The 15180-nt window shown below is 35.2% G+C and overlaps 1 long non-coding RNA gene across 3 annotated transcripts; it reads left to right on the top strand.

The window, feature by feature from the left end:
* Positions 1-9071: 9071 nt before the first annotated feature.
* On the top strand, positions 9072-15132 carry LOC126927168 (uncharacterized). Of its 3 annotated transcripts, XR_007715237.1 has the most exons (5): positions 9072-9295; positions 9451-9772; positions 9989-10348; positions 12815-12995; positions 14771-15132. It is a non-coding gene; the product is annotated as an uncharacterized LOC126927168 (long non-coding RNA). The 3 variants fall into 3 exon arrangements; XR_007715236.1 differs by lacking the exon at positions 12815-12995 and having other exon boundaries at positions 9074-9295; positions 15041-15132; XR_007715238.1 differs by lacking the exons at positions 12815-12995; positions 14771-15132 and adding an exon at positions 10403-10417 and having other exon boundaries at positions 9074-9295.
* The last annotated feature ends 48 nt before the right edge of the window (positions 15133-15180 follow it).

Raw genomic sequence — 15180 nt, 5'->3', positions numbered from 1 at the left:
GTTCAAAGGTTACATCGATTTTCAAAATTTTATAAATTCAGGTGTATGACAGTATCAGTCAGCTCTTTTTCTGTCCCCAAGCGCCAAAATTCATTCCGACTACCATTTTACGTATTTTACAGAAGTAGGCCTTCATTCATCTCCCATTCCATCCACCAACATGCTCTCGACGTATTATCTTCTAAGTAAAATATTGATGTTGAGTCAGACATCCAACTGAATAATCTTTTCGGTGTTACTATAAGGCAATTAAAACCAGGGCTTGTGCTTATACGTTAGATGTAATACTTGGCATGAAACCTGCTGATATTAATATTAAATTTATGCATAGTAGGATGTAGGACCATTGTCAAAATGAAATTATTTAGCATCTTATATAGCCTGGCAAGGCTCGAACGTTTTATCTTCCTGTAGATTTTCTTTGCTTTTAGACTTTCCTTCCATTTCTTTGAATTGGTATCTTCTGTACACTATTTATAAAGGAAGAATAAATTACATGTTACATCCAAGTTACCAATCCAAATAATTTTAAGTAAGAAAAGAGATCTAATGCAACAGTTTCAACTTAAATATAGATCCGACGATTATTTACGAACGAATAGTATAAATCTTTTAGCAATATGAAATTCGCAATATTTATTCAAATATTTATATTTATAGTACGTCATTAGCAAAGAAGACATGTTTGGGTGCGTTAAATTTAAAGGTTTTGATGGTATTTTATCGTTATATTACTTCTAAATTTTAAAGGACCAAATCACATGGCTGAAATTTTTAAAGTCTTTCTATATCTTTGAGGAAGTAAGATAAGGTTGATAGATAGTCGTTGTTGGTACTTAACCGAGTATGGTCATATAGTCGATTAAATGAAATTTCTATTCTTTCAGATATATATCGTCAAATATATATTATATATCAATGTTAATTGTTATCTGTGTTGGCGTAGTGAATAAACACATTGATGTTCGGTGTTTCAATTATCAGAATTATAATCGATGTTAAATGTATAGAGTGTCAAAAAATTATTTGTTATAGCTGTGGAAGATGGAGATCTGTTAGAGAAAATGGTTCATGAAATTGATCTTGAGTATAATTTTCAGACAAAATTTTTTATTGCATCATAAAGTACTCATCACGAGAAACGAAAGTTTCAGAAAACCCCTGGATCGTAAATGATTCGTTCTTTTGAAAAAAGCTGTTTAAAATTTCTTATACTAATCCCTATACTAATTGTGTATACTAATTGTATTTAGTATATTATGTTATAAATAATGGTTAATATAAGTATCAAAATAAATAGACAACAATTAATTACATAACATCGTAATAACATAATATAATATAATGGGCGTAATCATATACAGTAAAACTTAGAAAATATGCTCTGGATGAATTCGGTGAAAATTATCCTTTGTTCCGTGGTATATATAGGCAAAAACGAATGGTAGACCGCAGCATAATAGTTTCCAACCATCCACAATTGTTCTAATTCCTCACTCGACGTCTTTCATGTTCATTCATGTAGGAAAAAGTATGTTATCGTTTAATAATAAGCTTTTAAGCGTTTAATAACATCTCGTCGAGTAGAAATTCCACACGAAGCAGTGAGAAAAATAATATTTGAAGAAGATCTATGTTCTCAGCTTCGTCGTGTGCAAGAACTTTGTAGGATAGATTGTATCATGCGATGAAAATTTTATACTTGTAAGTTAAGAAAATTGGAACGAAAATTCACGTTGTCTCAAAGATATCTTGTTTTTGGATAGAAATAGTTACTTTACTAACAACATTCTCAATATTAAGGATATGAACATCTTTGATTTAATCAAAGCCGCTGGAATACGCCAGATATTTCATATCTGACTTAAACATGTACTGCGACGAGCGAAAAAAGTAAACACATAAATGTAAAAGACTAATTTTTCAAGTGATCGGTAAAGACTAGGTAACAGTAACTACAAGTTATTATTAACGAAATGTAATAGTTAATTTTCATTAACATTAATAATGTACAAAACATTTTACAAAAATGGACATCTCAAACCATGTTTACGGTTTTGCACATTAATTATACTCGTCGAATCAAGGTTTCAACATAGATATTTCGTCCACTAGTACTACTTCACGTTTATTACATCCAATAGAATTAACTACTATTTAGGTAAATTATTTTGTGGAATGGTCAAATAATGCTCTTTTCTCATTATACCTTCGACATTCGCTTTCTACATAAAATCAACGGGCTGTGTTTACACTTTTGCTTGTCACGGCGTATCAAGGAAGATTGAAATATAAAGTAATTCGCACAAAAAAGTAGATATTAGTATTGATGTTATTGTATTCCATATTTGACCTTAAAATATGAATAAAATCAGTCTAAGTATTAATGAAATTTCAAACATTTTTTCTAAAACAACGGAACTTTCCTTTCTAATGAGCACTATATGATGCAATAGAAAAACAATTTGACACTGAAAATTGTGGTCAAGATCAATTTTGCGCTACACTTATTTAACCAATTTTCATCAAATCGAAGGTGTAGAATGGCTTGAAAAAAATACCGCGATAAATACTTTTTTGACACTTTGTACAAAGGTGTATATCAATGTGTATATCGATACACATACTCTGTATGTGCATATCCGTGGTATATATATCCGTTTTTCGAAGCAAAATGTCATCTACCTGTTCAAAAGAGCAAAGCAAAAACACTACATAGAGGGTTTGTTACTGTTAACACTCTCTATTTCCGTGCGTAAAGTATCCAACCAGATATCCAGGAACAGCTTTCAGGGAACGAGATTGAATATTTGATCGAATATATTTAATATGGCAATGTTACGTATAACAATATACGTATGGAATTTTAAAAGTCACGAGGGTTGCAGCGGACTCAATTTTAATGTACATTAAACATTTTGCTCATTGATGACCTTACCTTAATTTTTTTCTCCTTCCTCACTTTCTTTTCCTATGCGAGTGAGAGCAAGATTGATAGTAACAAGCGATTTCATTAAAACACAATCTCCTTTTCCATTTGATGAACACTATACGAGACGAGGGAATGATTTAGGAACACGACTTTCGAGCGGTTTCAACAACTATTAAGTTTCATTTATAGCAACGAACACTGCCAAAGACGTAATCAATAAGATTCGCGTAGGTGCCGTAGATGACGTAGATGAAAAAACGTAGATCAAACGTAAATGACGAAATTATACATTAATTTATTTTAACGCGTTAAAATTACGCTAATGACAGTTGCTCCATTCAATTTGTTCACATATTTGAGCCCTATATGGAACAAAGTGAACGGAGCATCTGCGAGCGTGTTAACCGGACAACGACGAATTTTCACATCTACTCCACGAAGCTTCACATATATCAATGACCACTACCGTAGTCATGGTCAAACATAGATGACGAAGTTATGTATTGATTCACTTTAACACGTTCAGATTACGCTAGTGACACTTGCGCAGTACTATTTGTTCATATATTTAAGCCCTATACGCAACAAAGTGAACGTAGCATCAGCAAGCGTGTTAATTGGACAACCACGAATTTTCACATATATTGCACGAAGATTCGTATATAACAATGATCACTGCCATAATCATGGTCAACCGTAGATGACGAGATTATGCATTAATTCACTTTAAAAATTACGCTAGTGACACTTGCGCAGTACTATTTGTTCATATATTTAAGCCCTATATGCAACAAAGTGAACGTAGCATCTGCAAGCGTGTTAGTTGGACAACGACGAATTTCGTTTCGCAAACACGGACACGTGATACATTTTGAAGTTACGTGGACGTGAGAGTAATTCGTTCCCTTAAATTGCTCAATTTCCATTTCTTTCGCCATGTATATTCGAGTATTGCATTTGAATTGCAGAGCAGTGGGAAGTAACGGCGCACGTCGTTGATATATCGACAGGAACATGAATTCTTTTTTCATAGGATGAATACTTTTTTCATCGAATTATTAAACCGAATCAAGTTTTCAAATCCAATCATTTAATTTCATCGTTTTACATCGAACGGTTCAATCTTTTTTCTTTTAAATACCTTACCTATATTTCATCTCGTTGAATATTCCATATTTTTAATGCTACTACCACTTATTGGAAATTTCAAATATGTAATTATCGTTCTGAAGTTAGAAATTCGAAATAACATTCGTCAGTATATGATTCTACGTTTTATATAGAGTAATAAAAATGATACAATGAGTTTCGGTAAATAACCAATAAAAATTTTTGTTCCTTTTTCTTTTTCCTTTTTTTTTCTTTTTGGTTTTATGTATCCAAGGTCGAGAATAAACTATGTGCACGTTTCCTCTCGTTTCTTGCATTTTTATGAGGAATTCAGTCTTTTTACGCCACAAGAGTCTCAACGTTTTCGTTTTCACGCCTACGTTACGCTCGTTAAACACGTTCCAACAAGACCATGAATAAGGATAACAGCTTTAATGTTTTCACATGTGTTAATTTATTATTTTAGACCTTAAATATTTTATTTATAAAATCTTTATTTAAACAAGTTACCATTGTCGCTACAATAAATCAATGAATGAAATCAGTTTAAATTTAAAATATCATTTCATAATTTTTCGTCACTTGTATCTAAAAACAACAAAAAAACGGTGTATCCACATCGGATAAATTAATACGCCCCGGCGCAAAATAAAACCAAGACGCACAGCTCTGTGGAATGCCAACGGTCTAACGCAACGCAAACTTGAACTAGAACTCTTCCTAAAACACCAGCAAATCGACATAATGCTCATAACTGAAACCCACTTCACCGACAAAAACTACCTGAACATAAACGGATACAAGTTCTACCATACCCAACACCCCAGCGGAAAGGCCCACGGCGGCACCGGAATCATAATCAAATCAAACATTAAGCACTACGAACTTCCACCATTCCAGAAAGACTACCTCCAAGCATGGTCTTGAAGACTGTCATGGTACAATCACCACTTCAGCTGTATACTGCCCTCCAAGACACTCCATCGCCAAAGAAGACTTTGGCGACTTCCTGGACACCCTGGGCAATAGATTCATAGCTGGAGGAGACTACAACGCCAAACACACCCAATGGGGCAGCAGACTGGTTACAGTAAGAGGCAAAAACCTCCTCAACAGCATAATAACCAACAAGCTCAACTACCTTACCACATACGAACCCACACACTGGCCCACCGACACAAACAAAATACCCGATCTCCTTGATTTCCTCATAACTAAAAATATCTCGTCAAGACACGTCCAAATCAATTCCTCGGCTGATCTCTCCTCTGATCATTCCCCCGTGATAGTAACAGTCAGTTCAACTATCATCGAGAATACACGTAATGGCTCCATACATAACCAACACACCAACTGGCAGCTCTTTAGAGAAGTCTTTACACACACAACTTCAGCCTCAACTTCACTAAAAACCAATGAAGAAATCGAAGCAGCCACGGAATACCAAAACACGAGCATAATAAACGCTATCCGCTTCTCCACACCGGCAAAAACGTCCATCAGCAATCACGAATACCCCCAGTACATATTAAAAAAAATAGCAGAAAAACGTAGACTAAGAAGCATATGGCAGACCCATAGAACACCGGAGGACAAACGCAAACTAAACAACGCAACTAGAAAACTATCCTAAACTATAAAAAACTACAATAATGACCGTTTTCACAAATATCTCGCCAGCTTGTCCCCCACAGCCGACTCCAACTACTCACTATGGAAGGCCTCCAGGAAACTCACGCGCCTCCCACAAATAATACCTCCAATCCGCCGTCCGCAGGGTGGATGGGCGCGTAGCCCTACAGAAAAAGCCAACCTATTTGCCAAACACTTGACTGAAGTATTCCAACTCCATTCCTCCATAGCTGCAGCGGACGTTACCGAATATCTGTACACTCCCTTCCAAATGCCCATCCTATTGAACCCTTCACTTCTTTAGAGATCATAGAAGCAATCAGTCGCCTAAACCCCAAGAAAGCAGCAGGTCACGACCTAATAGGAAATAAAGCAATCAAGGAACTTCCGATAAAAGGGATTGCACTCATCGCATCAATCTTTAACGCTATCCTCCGCCTTCAACACTTTCCCAAGGCTTGGAAAATCTCACTGATCACCCTCATCCCTAAACCCGGTAAACCAATATATGAAACCAGCTCCTATCGCCCAATCAGTCTTTTACCTACCCTGTCTAAACTATTCGAGAGGATGCTCACGAATCGTCTCCTTCCACTCCTAGAAGAATTGAAAACGCTCCCAGACCACCAATTCGGCTTCCGAAAACAACACTCAACAGTAGAGCAAATCCACCGCATAACCCACATGATCAGCCAAACCCTTGAAAAGAAAAAATACTGCTCAGCGGTATTCCTAGACATCCAACAGGCATAACACACAAAGTATGGCATAAAGGGCTACTCTACAAGCTCAAAAAGATCCTACCCCATCCATACTACTCCATCTTAAAATCCTACCTAACCAACAGACAATTCATAGTTAAATGTCTAGGCGCCACTTCCGCAACATTCCCAATAGAATCCGGCATACCCCAAGGTAGTGTCCTCGGACTCCTACTGTTCTCCATCTACACTGCCGACTTATCTATATCAAACGAGGTAACAATAGCAACATTTGCCGACGACGCAGCACTATTAGCTACCCACGCAGACCCCGCAATTGCCTCATCCACTCTCCAGCGAAGTCTCGACTCCATGGAAAAGTGGTTCCAAAAATGGGGTTTCAAAATAAACGAAAAAAAATCCTCTCATGTAACCTTCACGCTCCGAAAACAAACCTGCCCCCAGGTCACCATTAACAACACAATAATCCCAAGCAAGGACTCCGTAAGATACCTGGGCATGACCCTGGACAGGAGGCTAACTTGGAAAAAACATATCTCAGAAAAAACAAAGCAACTAAAGGAAAAATTAAGAAAATTCTATTGGTTCACGGGCCGACGCTCCAAACTAAACATACAGAACAAAATAATCCTCTACAAGGCCGTAATAAAACCTGTCTGGACCTACGGAATCCAACTATGGGGAACAGCAAGTAATTCCAACATTGAAATACTCCAACGCTTCCAATCGAAAACGCTAAGATCCCTATCAAGTGCACCCTGGTATGTTACCAACGAAACAATCCACCGTGACCTCAAGATACCTACAGTCAAAGATGAAATACACAAGTCCAGAAGCAGATATAACACAAGAGTCAACAACCACCACAACCCACTAGTCACCCAACTACTGGACACGACGGACCGATCTACAGTTATCATATTTTATATCAAATTAGAAGGGACCTTTAAAAAATTGCATGCAACAACACACTTACAGGAACTCTTGAATTAGTTTTTCTACATGCCTGATTATGTCTTTATATGTATATGTCAATTCAAATTTATTTTCTTAAAAGTCCCTTAATGAAAAACTAACACTTCATACTAACTTAGAACTTTTGAGTTCTTAGAATATTCTGATTTAGTCACTGGCTGTACAATAAATTCATTTACAGATATTATATTTCCACCAAGAGCTAGTTTTATTATGAGCCTTCCTGCATCATCATCGAATCCTTCTATTTGACCATAATTATTACTTTGTTTTCCAGCTATAATTTTCACAAATGTTCCTTTCTCGATTTTAACTTCTTCCTCTTCTTTTTAGGAATCTGTATTTTTGGTATCTGTAGTTTCATACCTTTTGGTCGTAATTCTGGTATGACAGCTGCTACTAATCTGTAATAGTTAGAATAAACGATTGTGAAATAAAAAATGATGTTCTCTGTTTACTTTCCAATAAGTGATGTATTAAACACATATAATTAATTTAATCTAGAGTAAAATTCATACTTTTCATTTCCACCACTTCCCTTTCCTGGTTGCCATCCCATTCCCCGTAACATTGCTACACCAAAAGCATCAATAGGAATTTTTTCATAACCTTCTAACGTAGACTGAAAAATAAAAAACAATATTTATAATATGCAAATGTAATACATCTGTGCATTGCACATCAATATGTTGATAACGTACCTGTTCTTTGCCTCTTAATGATTCATCTTCTACTAAAGGTAAAGTTAAATCATTTGTTTTAGTTTCATGTTCATTCTTTGACTTAAGTTCCTCAATGATTTCTTCCGCCGCTTGCTCTTCTAAAGTAACAACTTTATTTTCACTATCTTCAACTGGCTCTTTCTTTATTGATATTATTGGCGATGCTTTTCCATTAGATAGCTTTGATTTTGCCTCGTTAACACTAGCGTCTCCTACCTTTTCCTTATCTGCCTTCGGAAGGAAAATGTCTGCATCTATTTTATTAAGAATTCTATCATGCCAGGTTTTTGAACCTAGTAATGGAATAATTAGAGGTTCATCCTTTTTTTCTTCCTCACTGAAATAAAAAAATTGTTTTCAAATATATATATTCCGCTATTGGTGATTTTTATAGGTTAGGTTGAGGTTATATGTTTCTTGATTATAAATTTTACTTTTTGAACTCACCCTATTACTTTAATACCTTTCTCATCAAGGCATTCAATGTAATCAACTTTCTTTTTTTCTTGTGGAATAGCATTTTTTCTTAATAGATTTCTTAATAGATTTTGCAAAACCGAAGGAAATCTTCTTTCCTTCTTCTGCCATTTGTTTGTTATTTTAACACTGACTTATAGATCAATACACATGTATATACTAGACATAAAGATTGATGTCACTTGAAACTATGTACATGAATCTAATATCTTATTATACTTTATTAATCTACTCACAATTACTTGCACATTACTAAAATTTCATTCCGACAATATATCAAGCGCCTGAATAAGTGACATTAAAGTAAACATATATGAGAGAGGAAATAAGAAGAACTGACGCCTATGGTTTTCTATGTTACAGAGCTAGTGCTGCACCATACGGCCAAATGCCGAAAGTGGCTAGGATATCCCAGAGAGAGTAGTGCTGCACCATGCAGTCAAATGCCGAAGGTGGCTTATGCTAGTATATACCTGTCTATACGTTTCAATCAGAAAATCCATATTATGTGTTCATGTGCAAGTTCACATTTCCTTAGGAGCTGTATTTTGATAGATTTAAGCTTCTAATGGAGCATTTTAAACGTATAGAGTATACTATGAAGTAGAGTGCGGATCATTTTATATTCATAGAAAATTTGAATGTATGGAAATGTACAAAATGCTCATGATATGCAAAAATATGCAAAATATTCAAAGTAAACCAATCATCAAAAAGTTTAAAAGGTGAAACAAATTTCTTTAATAACACCTAGATTAATTTTTATTTGTTAACGATCTACATTCTACTACGCTTTTAATTCTACCCTAGTTTATGCACCATAGCGCATGACAGCGCTATTATGTCCTTTACAATTTATTCAAGATCATTCTATTTTCAGATCAGACTCTCTATTTTTCTTTTTGCATCCTGCAAATTACCGTATAGAGATGTAAAACGAAAGCTATTGCTCGTTAAAATTTGACGTACTTTTGTTTTCATGAAAATATACATATGTTGAATTAAATAAACTAAACTATTGATAATCACATTGAAAGTATATATATTTATATATAACTTAGATTTCACAGATTATTTCGATATTGAAGTACTTCTTATGTATTAACGAAGAAGATAAAACATACTAATACAAGCATAATTCAACTGAGCGATTATGATAATGTTAATGCGCATCTCCGAACGTGCAGAGGATAAATGAGCAGGTAAGTTGCTCCCATCACTCTCTCCTTTGTTTCATGCAACTGTAACTCTTAGAATGTAATGTATAAATGTATATAACTATCCTTAATCGCATTGACGAAATGATGATAGACACAATTACTTGTTTGTCAGTTGAAGATCTTTTCTTTCCTCTTACTACATATTTATGTACTCTTAACTTGTCTTTTTAGCAATACTATCGCTCGTTTGTTCTACAGTTTTCAGAATTCTACCTTTTAGCGTTCTACACACGATCGGAGCGTAAATGTGCCCGTAGTCTGCCTGTTCCTATAAGCTACTTTAAACGATCATCTTTGATTGTGTTGGCTCGTAGATCATAGAGGAAGCCATTTACCTATCTTTCGGAACAAGAACTACAGTTAAAAACAGCGACCAATTGAGAACAGTAGTTAAGTCCGCGAGTAGAGGGGTGAGCGTGTTTTAGCGGCGACAACAGCACACGGTATGCAGATACGAAGCCGGGGTAAACCGGGAAGCCGTAGTTCACGGACCGTAGTAAGCGTGGTAACTCTAAACAGTCAACGACATTTGAAAGCCGGCCGCGCTCTGGAATTCAGGTAAATTTACCTCTTTTTCGTCTTAAATTTTCATTGACATTTCTCTGCTTATAGATTATTATACGGTTAGAAATGACATGTTTTTGGAGATATCGAGGAATGGTACTTTTAAGTAATTTTGATTTTCATCACTCATAAATTGAACCGAGGAAATTCCATCGATTTATTTACCGGCTGTTAAAAAGTTTTAATGAAATGGGACAAATGGTAATTAGTTGCGAAAATAAGGACAGTTGTGCCAGAGTTACAGTGTTTGCCTTTAATTTCAATTAACTGTACAGCCTGAACGTGGAGATTTTGTTCCTATGTAAATGATGAGATATACGACACACTGGACCGGTTTCTCGATAGTTAACGTCTAAATGGTTAAATTAGGGAATGCTTTAACAAAGTTGATTCAAACATTTGATGAAAAACCCATAATTTACCTTTCTTAGAAATAGTCTTATACTCTTATATATCTTTTATACATTTTTCTTATATATAGAAATCTAACATTTATCAAATATGTGACAATTTCTACTGCAATCAAACATCTTATTTACTCTACGTAATGAAGCTAAGTTTAATTAACTTTCCTCAGTATCTTACATCACCAGTCACGCTCTCGATCCCGCTAGCTAGGCAATAAATCATCAAAAGTCGAGTTACAATTACGTTCTTATCCTACTTCAGAACCCCTCACCTATCCGTTATCCAATTTCCTCTTCGAAATCCCATCGTGAAACCGACAATTAACTACTGTTCATCAGCATACGTACAGTTGACGGAATCGACATAATGAGACAGCGGAGTTAAATGTTAAAAAGTTTGCATATTTTATAATTTGAATGGCGTAAGGGAAAATAAGATGTTTGATTCGCCTAAGATCGTTTCATCCTGTATGGCACCAACATTTCATAAAATATTATATAACACAATTTGGAAAACAGGGTTGAGAATCATAGTGGTGTAAGTTAGGCCATTGCCAGTTTTCATCAAATAATCTTCTGTGTTTATTACCGTAAAAATAGATTACATCTGTTCAAACCGTGGAAACAGAAATGGTAGAGAATAAAGTTACGACTTAATCGGTTCTGAAACCAAAGGGAAGATATGTTTGAGAGTAAAAATGAATTCAAACATTCGGAATTACGACTTAAACCACTATGACATTGAATTTGTCGTATGAAACCTACGCGTTGGGGAACGTGTTGAGGATGTCCCGAAACGTAGTTACAAATTAAGACAGGTCCGCGAGGCTAACTGTAAAAGAGCGAGCGTAACTGTGCGGAGTCGATGTTAACGGAGAAGATCTTCCTGCCGAAGATTTGTTCCGCTATGTCTAGACGTTCTATCCTTTGTTTCCTCGTTGCATTTTTTTACCTTCATTTTATCGCCACGAACAATGTTGCTCGTCGTGCTCTTAACCGTGCAACAGTCGGACAAAAACCCGTTCTACCTCGTATATAGCGTTCTGTTCGACACGGTCCACGAACTTACGGACAGATTTTTCGCGATTAAAAGAACAAGATAAGACAATTTCACGGTGATCTTATTGTTGTATATGTATACGGAAGTCCCATGGTTGTCGAAGTTTGTGCAGTAATTCTTCTTTCTCTTTCTCTTTTAATTATCGCTTTTGCAGAAGAATGACCGTGGTGTAGAACATGATTGATGTTGATGGTGTAGTAATGGGCGGTGATGCTTCAAACGTATATAATACACTTGAGTTGTATCAAGCATGTTTTTACAACTTTGAGTCGGTTCTACGTGTTCTTATGTTATTGTAACGATTAAGTTACCATAAATATAGCAGTTTTCCCAATGGATCCACGCGTCGAGAGAAGCCATATCACGTAAAACATACATTTCCGTATAATGTTGTACAAATAACAGTCTAAGAAGAGTAGACACTCTTTATTACGATCATACATGTATATTGAAAATATAGCGATCGTTGCAACGTTATGAAAAATTATTGCAATGAAAAATTTTGACGGTGGATACGTATCGTTAGCAGATGATTCACAAGTTTCGAATCGTCTGACGGTACTGGTGCGTTGAACTTTCAGTGGTTGGGCGCGTACGCGTGTCGGGTCGAATTCTAGTTCGATTTCGCGGGAGGTTCGATTTCGCTATGGTAAATGTAGTCGAGTGAACAATCGCGCTACCGGATCTACGCGTAGTCCGGAACTCGGCGCATAATGCCGCGGAAACGGGCATTACAGGTCATTCAGAAGTTACGTCTCATAAATTAAAATACATAGAAGAATGGCAATTACATTCTCCTTTTTATTATTTATATTCTATTATTAGAACACGTATCATTTTTCAAAATTTTCCTTGCAATCTACAATTGTTTATGTTATCTTCCTATTGATCATCGACTTTGTCATTTGCATGTCTCATTTTCCTCGTGTTCGGCATTTCAATATCAGGGAACAAATTTGTATCTTCTACATGAAATCATCTCTTTAATTTCAGATAGACGAATATGCGGCTGCTTCTGTTCCAAATATCTCCGTTACTGTGTCTGTTGACGGAAATCGGCGCGGCTGGGATCGGTAAAGCATGGCAGATCCTGCCATACGCGACCGATTCCTGGAATCACCCATCATGGCCACGGCTCGACTCTTCCGCGTTCGAAGTTCGCAGCGTGAGCGGGGTTGGTCATCTCAATCCCTTGTTTAATTGTTGATTTTTTAAAATCTTTGTTTATTAATTCCAGGTTTTTTACATATTTTTTTTTACATGATTTTTTTCCAGAATAAACGCTGAATTCTGATTGTAGGGTGGTACAGGCAAAAGTACCGATACGCGACGGTACGACATAGCCATGCATTATTACATTTTTTTTTTTTTTTTTTTTTTTTTTTAAGATTATTATTGTAACTTAAATTTAAGCCGCTGTTACGCTGTGCTTATGTGCGATATTTTAATTTATGTCGTGAAAGCCTGGACGCAAAAACAGGACAGTTCGTTAGCGTAGGAGGGAACTTCTTCGTTAGACTGAACTCTGTTGATTGACTATTGAAAGCGCAAAGCGTAATAAGTTATAGTAATTCTTTTGCACGAGATTAAATAATTCAAGAGCTTTATTTTTTAGTATTGATTATTTATTTTAAACATTGAAATTTACAATAAACATTTAGAATTTACAACAGAATTTGGCTAATAATTCAGTTGTATGAGAAAAATTTCAAGACAATTATCGATACATAATCCGACATCGCATTTTCTGCATTCTCTTATTTTTCACACAAACAACACATTTTCTTCTCGATAATTAGATGCGACTGTCCTCGAAACAGGTAAACAATTATAACGAGACATTATTGGCATTTGCTTACTGCCGTTACTAAGGAATACATTCATATTTATCTCACATAAATGTAATAGTATTACTTCTACTTGATCGGAAAAATCGACAAACGCGTATATCTGTCCTTAGGCCATGCGGAATACTTGCAAAAAACGCATATATGTGTTCTGAGTCTACACCCATAGCTTTCGCCAGCGCATATACGCGCCCATACATGCGTTAATAAGATAAGAGGAAATAAAAGACAGATTATCGATAAAATACACTAACACATATGTAATACGTGGAGATATTACCACTCAGATTACACATATTATATATTATAAGGGAAGATGTATACCACGTATACATATATGTAGAACGAACATTTCAAACTTGTTTATAACGCGTGCGCACACATACATGCACGCACACGAACAATTTTTCGAACGATAATTATATTAATGATATATATTATGATAACCATTTATATTTTTTAAAATATGTTCTTATGGCATACATATTTATTCCACGCTTCATATCTATCCACATCCGTAACTGTAGGTGACATTGTTTTTTAACAATTTTGCTATTATTTCATAATTCTTTAATTCATATTTCAAAGTCGTAACAGATGTTTCTTTTTTTTCAAGTTTTTCCCACATTGGACTTATTTCTAGCAGCCATGCTTGCTTACAAAGCAATTTTATATCCGCGCAAGAATATTTTTCAGTAGATTTTATTATGTGGTTTACAATATCCATATTCTCTAATAACTGGTTGCTAAGGTATTATTTGAACATATCGAGTCGAGTAACTTCATTTGGTAATGATACGTATATTTTCTTTTCGAGGCATCTGCGTAAAGCTGCATCAATGTCCCTAATAATATATTTACAATAAATATTATTGTTCTGTTATATTAATAATAACGAAGGAATATTCCGAACAACACAATAATTAAGATTAAGATAATGAATAATTATGATATTAAGATATTTTCTACTTAGAAAACATTGAAATAGCGTGATATACATAGCAAGGGCAATTAGTTGCAGCCAAAAGAACTACATTAGAATTTTCGTTAGATACTAATCCATCCAATCTAGAAAGAAGTTCTGATCTGAATCTCTTTGAAGGTTCAGACAATGTACAGTTTACTCCTTTATTTGTGCCTATCCAGTCAATCTCGTCGATCAAAATAATTGTAGGCGAATAATTATAGGCAAGTTCAAATAAAACCTGTTCAATTTAACAAATGTATTTATTATTTATTAAATATTATATTCAAAATTCCTTAAATTCATTGTTTCATCACGAACGTAATATCATTTCGTTTTCCAAACAACTATTCTATTTATATATGATTATTATTATATATGATATATTCCAGAATCTCTTCTTCATAGACAAAGGAAATCAACTTACACGGATATACTTCTCGGAATCACCTCTCCATTTGCTCACCAATGAGCTGGCCGTTATGTTAAAAAAGGTACAGTGGCATTCTGTTGCGACTGCCTTCGCCAACATCGTCTTCCCTATTTCG

This window comes from Bombus affinis, unplaced genomic scaffold, assembly GCF_024516045.1.
Source record: "Bombus affinis isolate iyBomAffi1 unplaced genomic scaffold, iyBomAffi1.2 ctg00000078.1, whole genome shotgun sequence".
In the NCBI taxonomy this organism is placed as follows: Eukaryota; Metazoa; Arthropoda; class Insecta; order Hymenoptera; family Apidae; genus Bombus; species Bombus affinis.
This window is presented reverse-complemented; position numbering and strand designations above follow the sequence as displayed.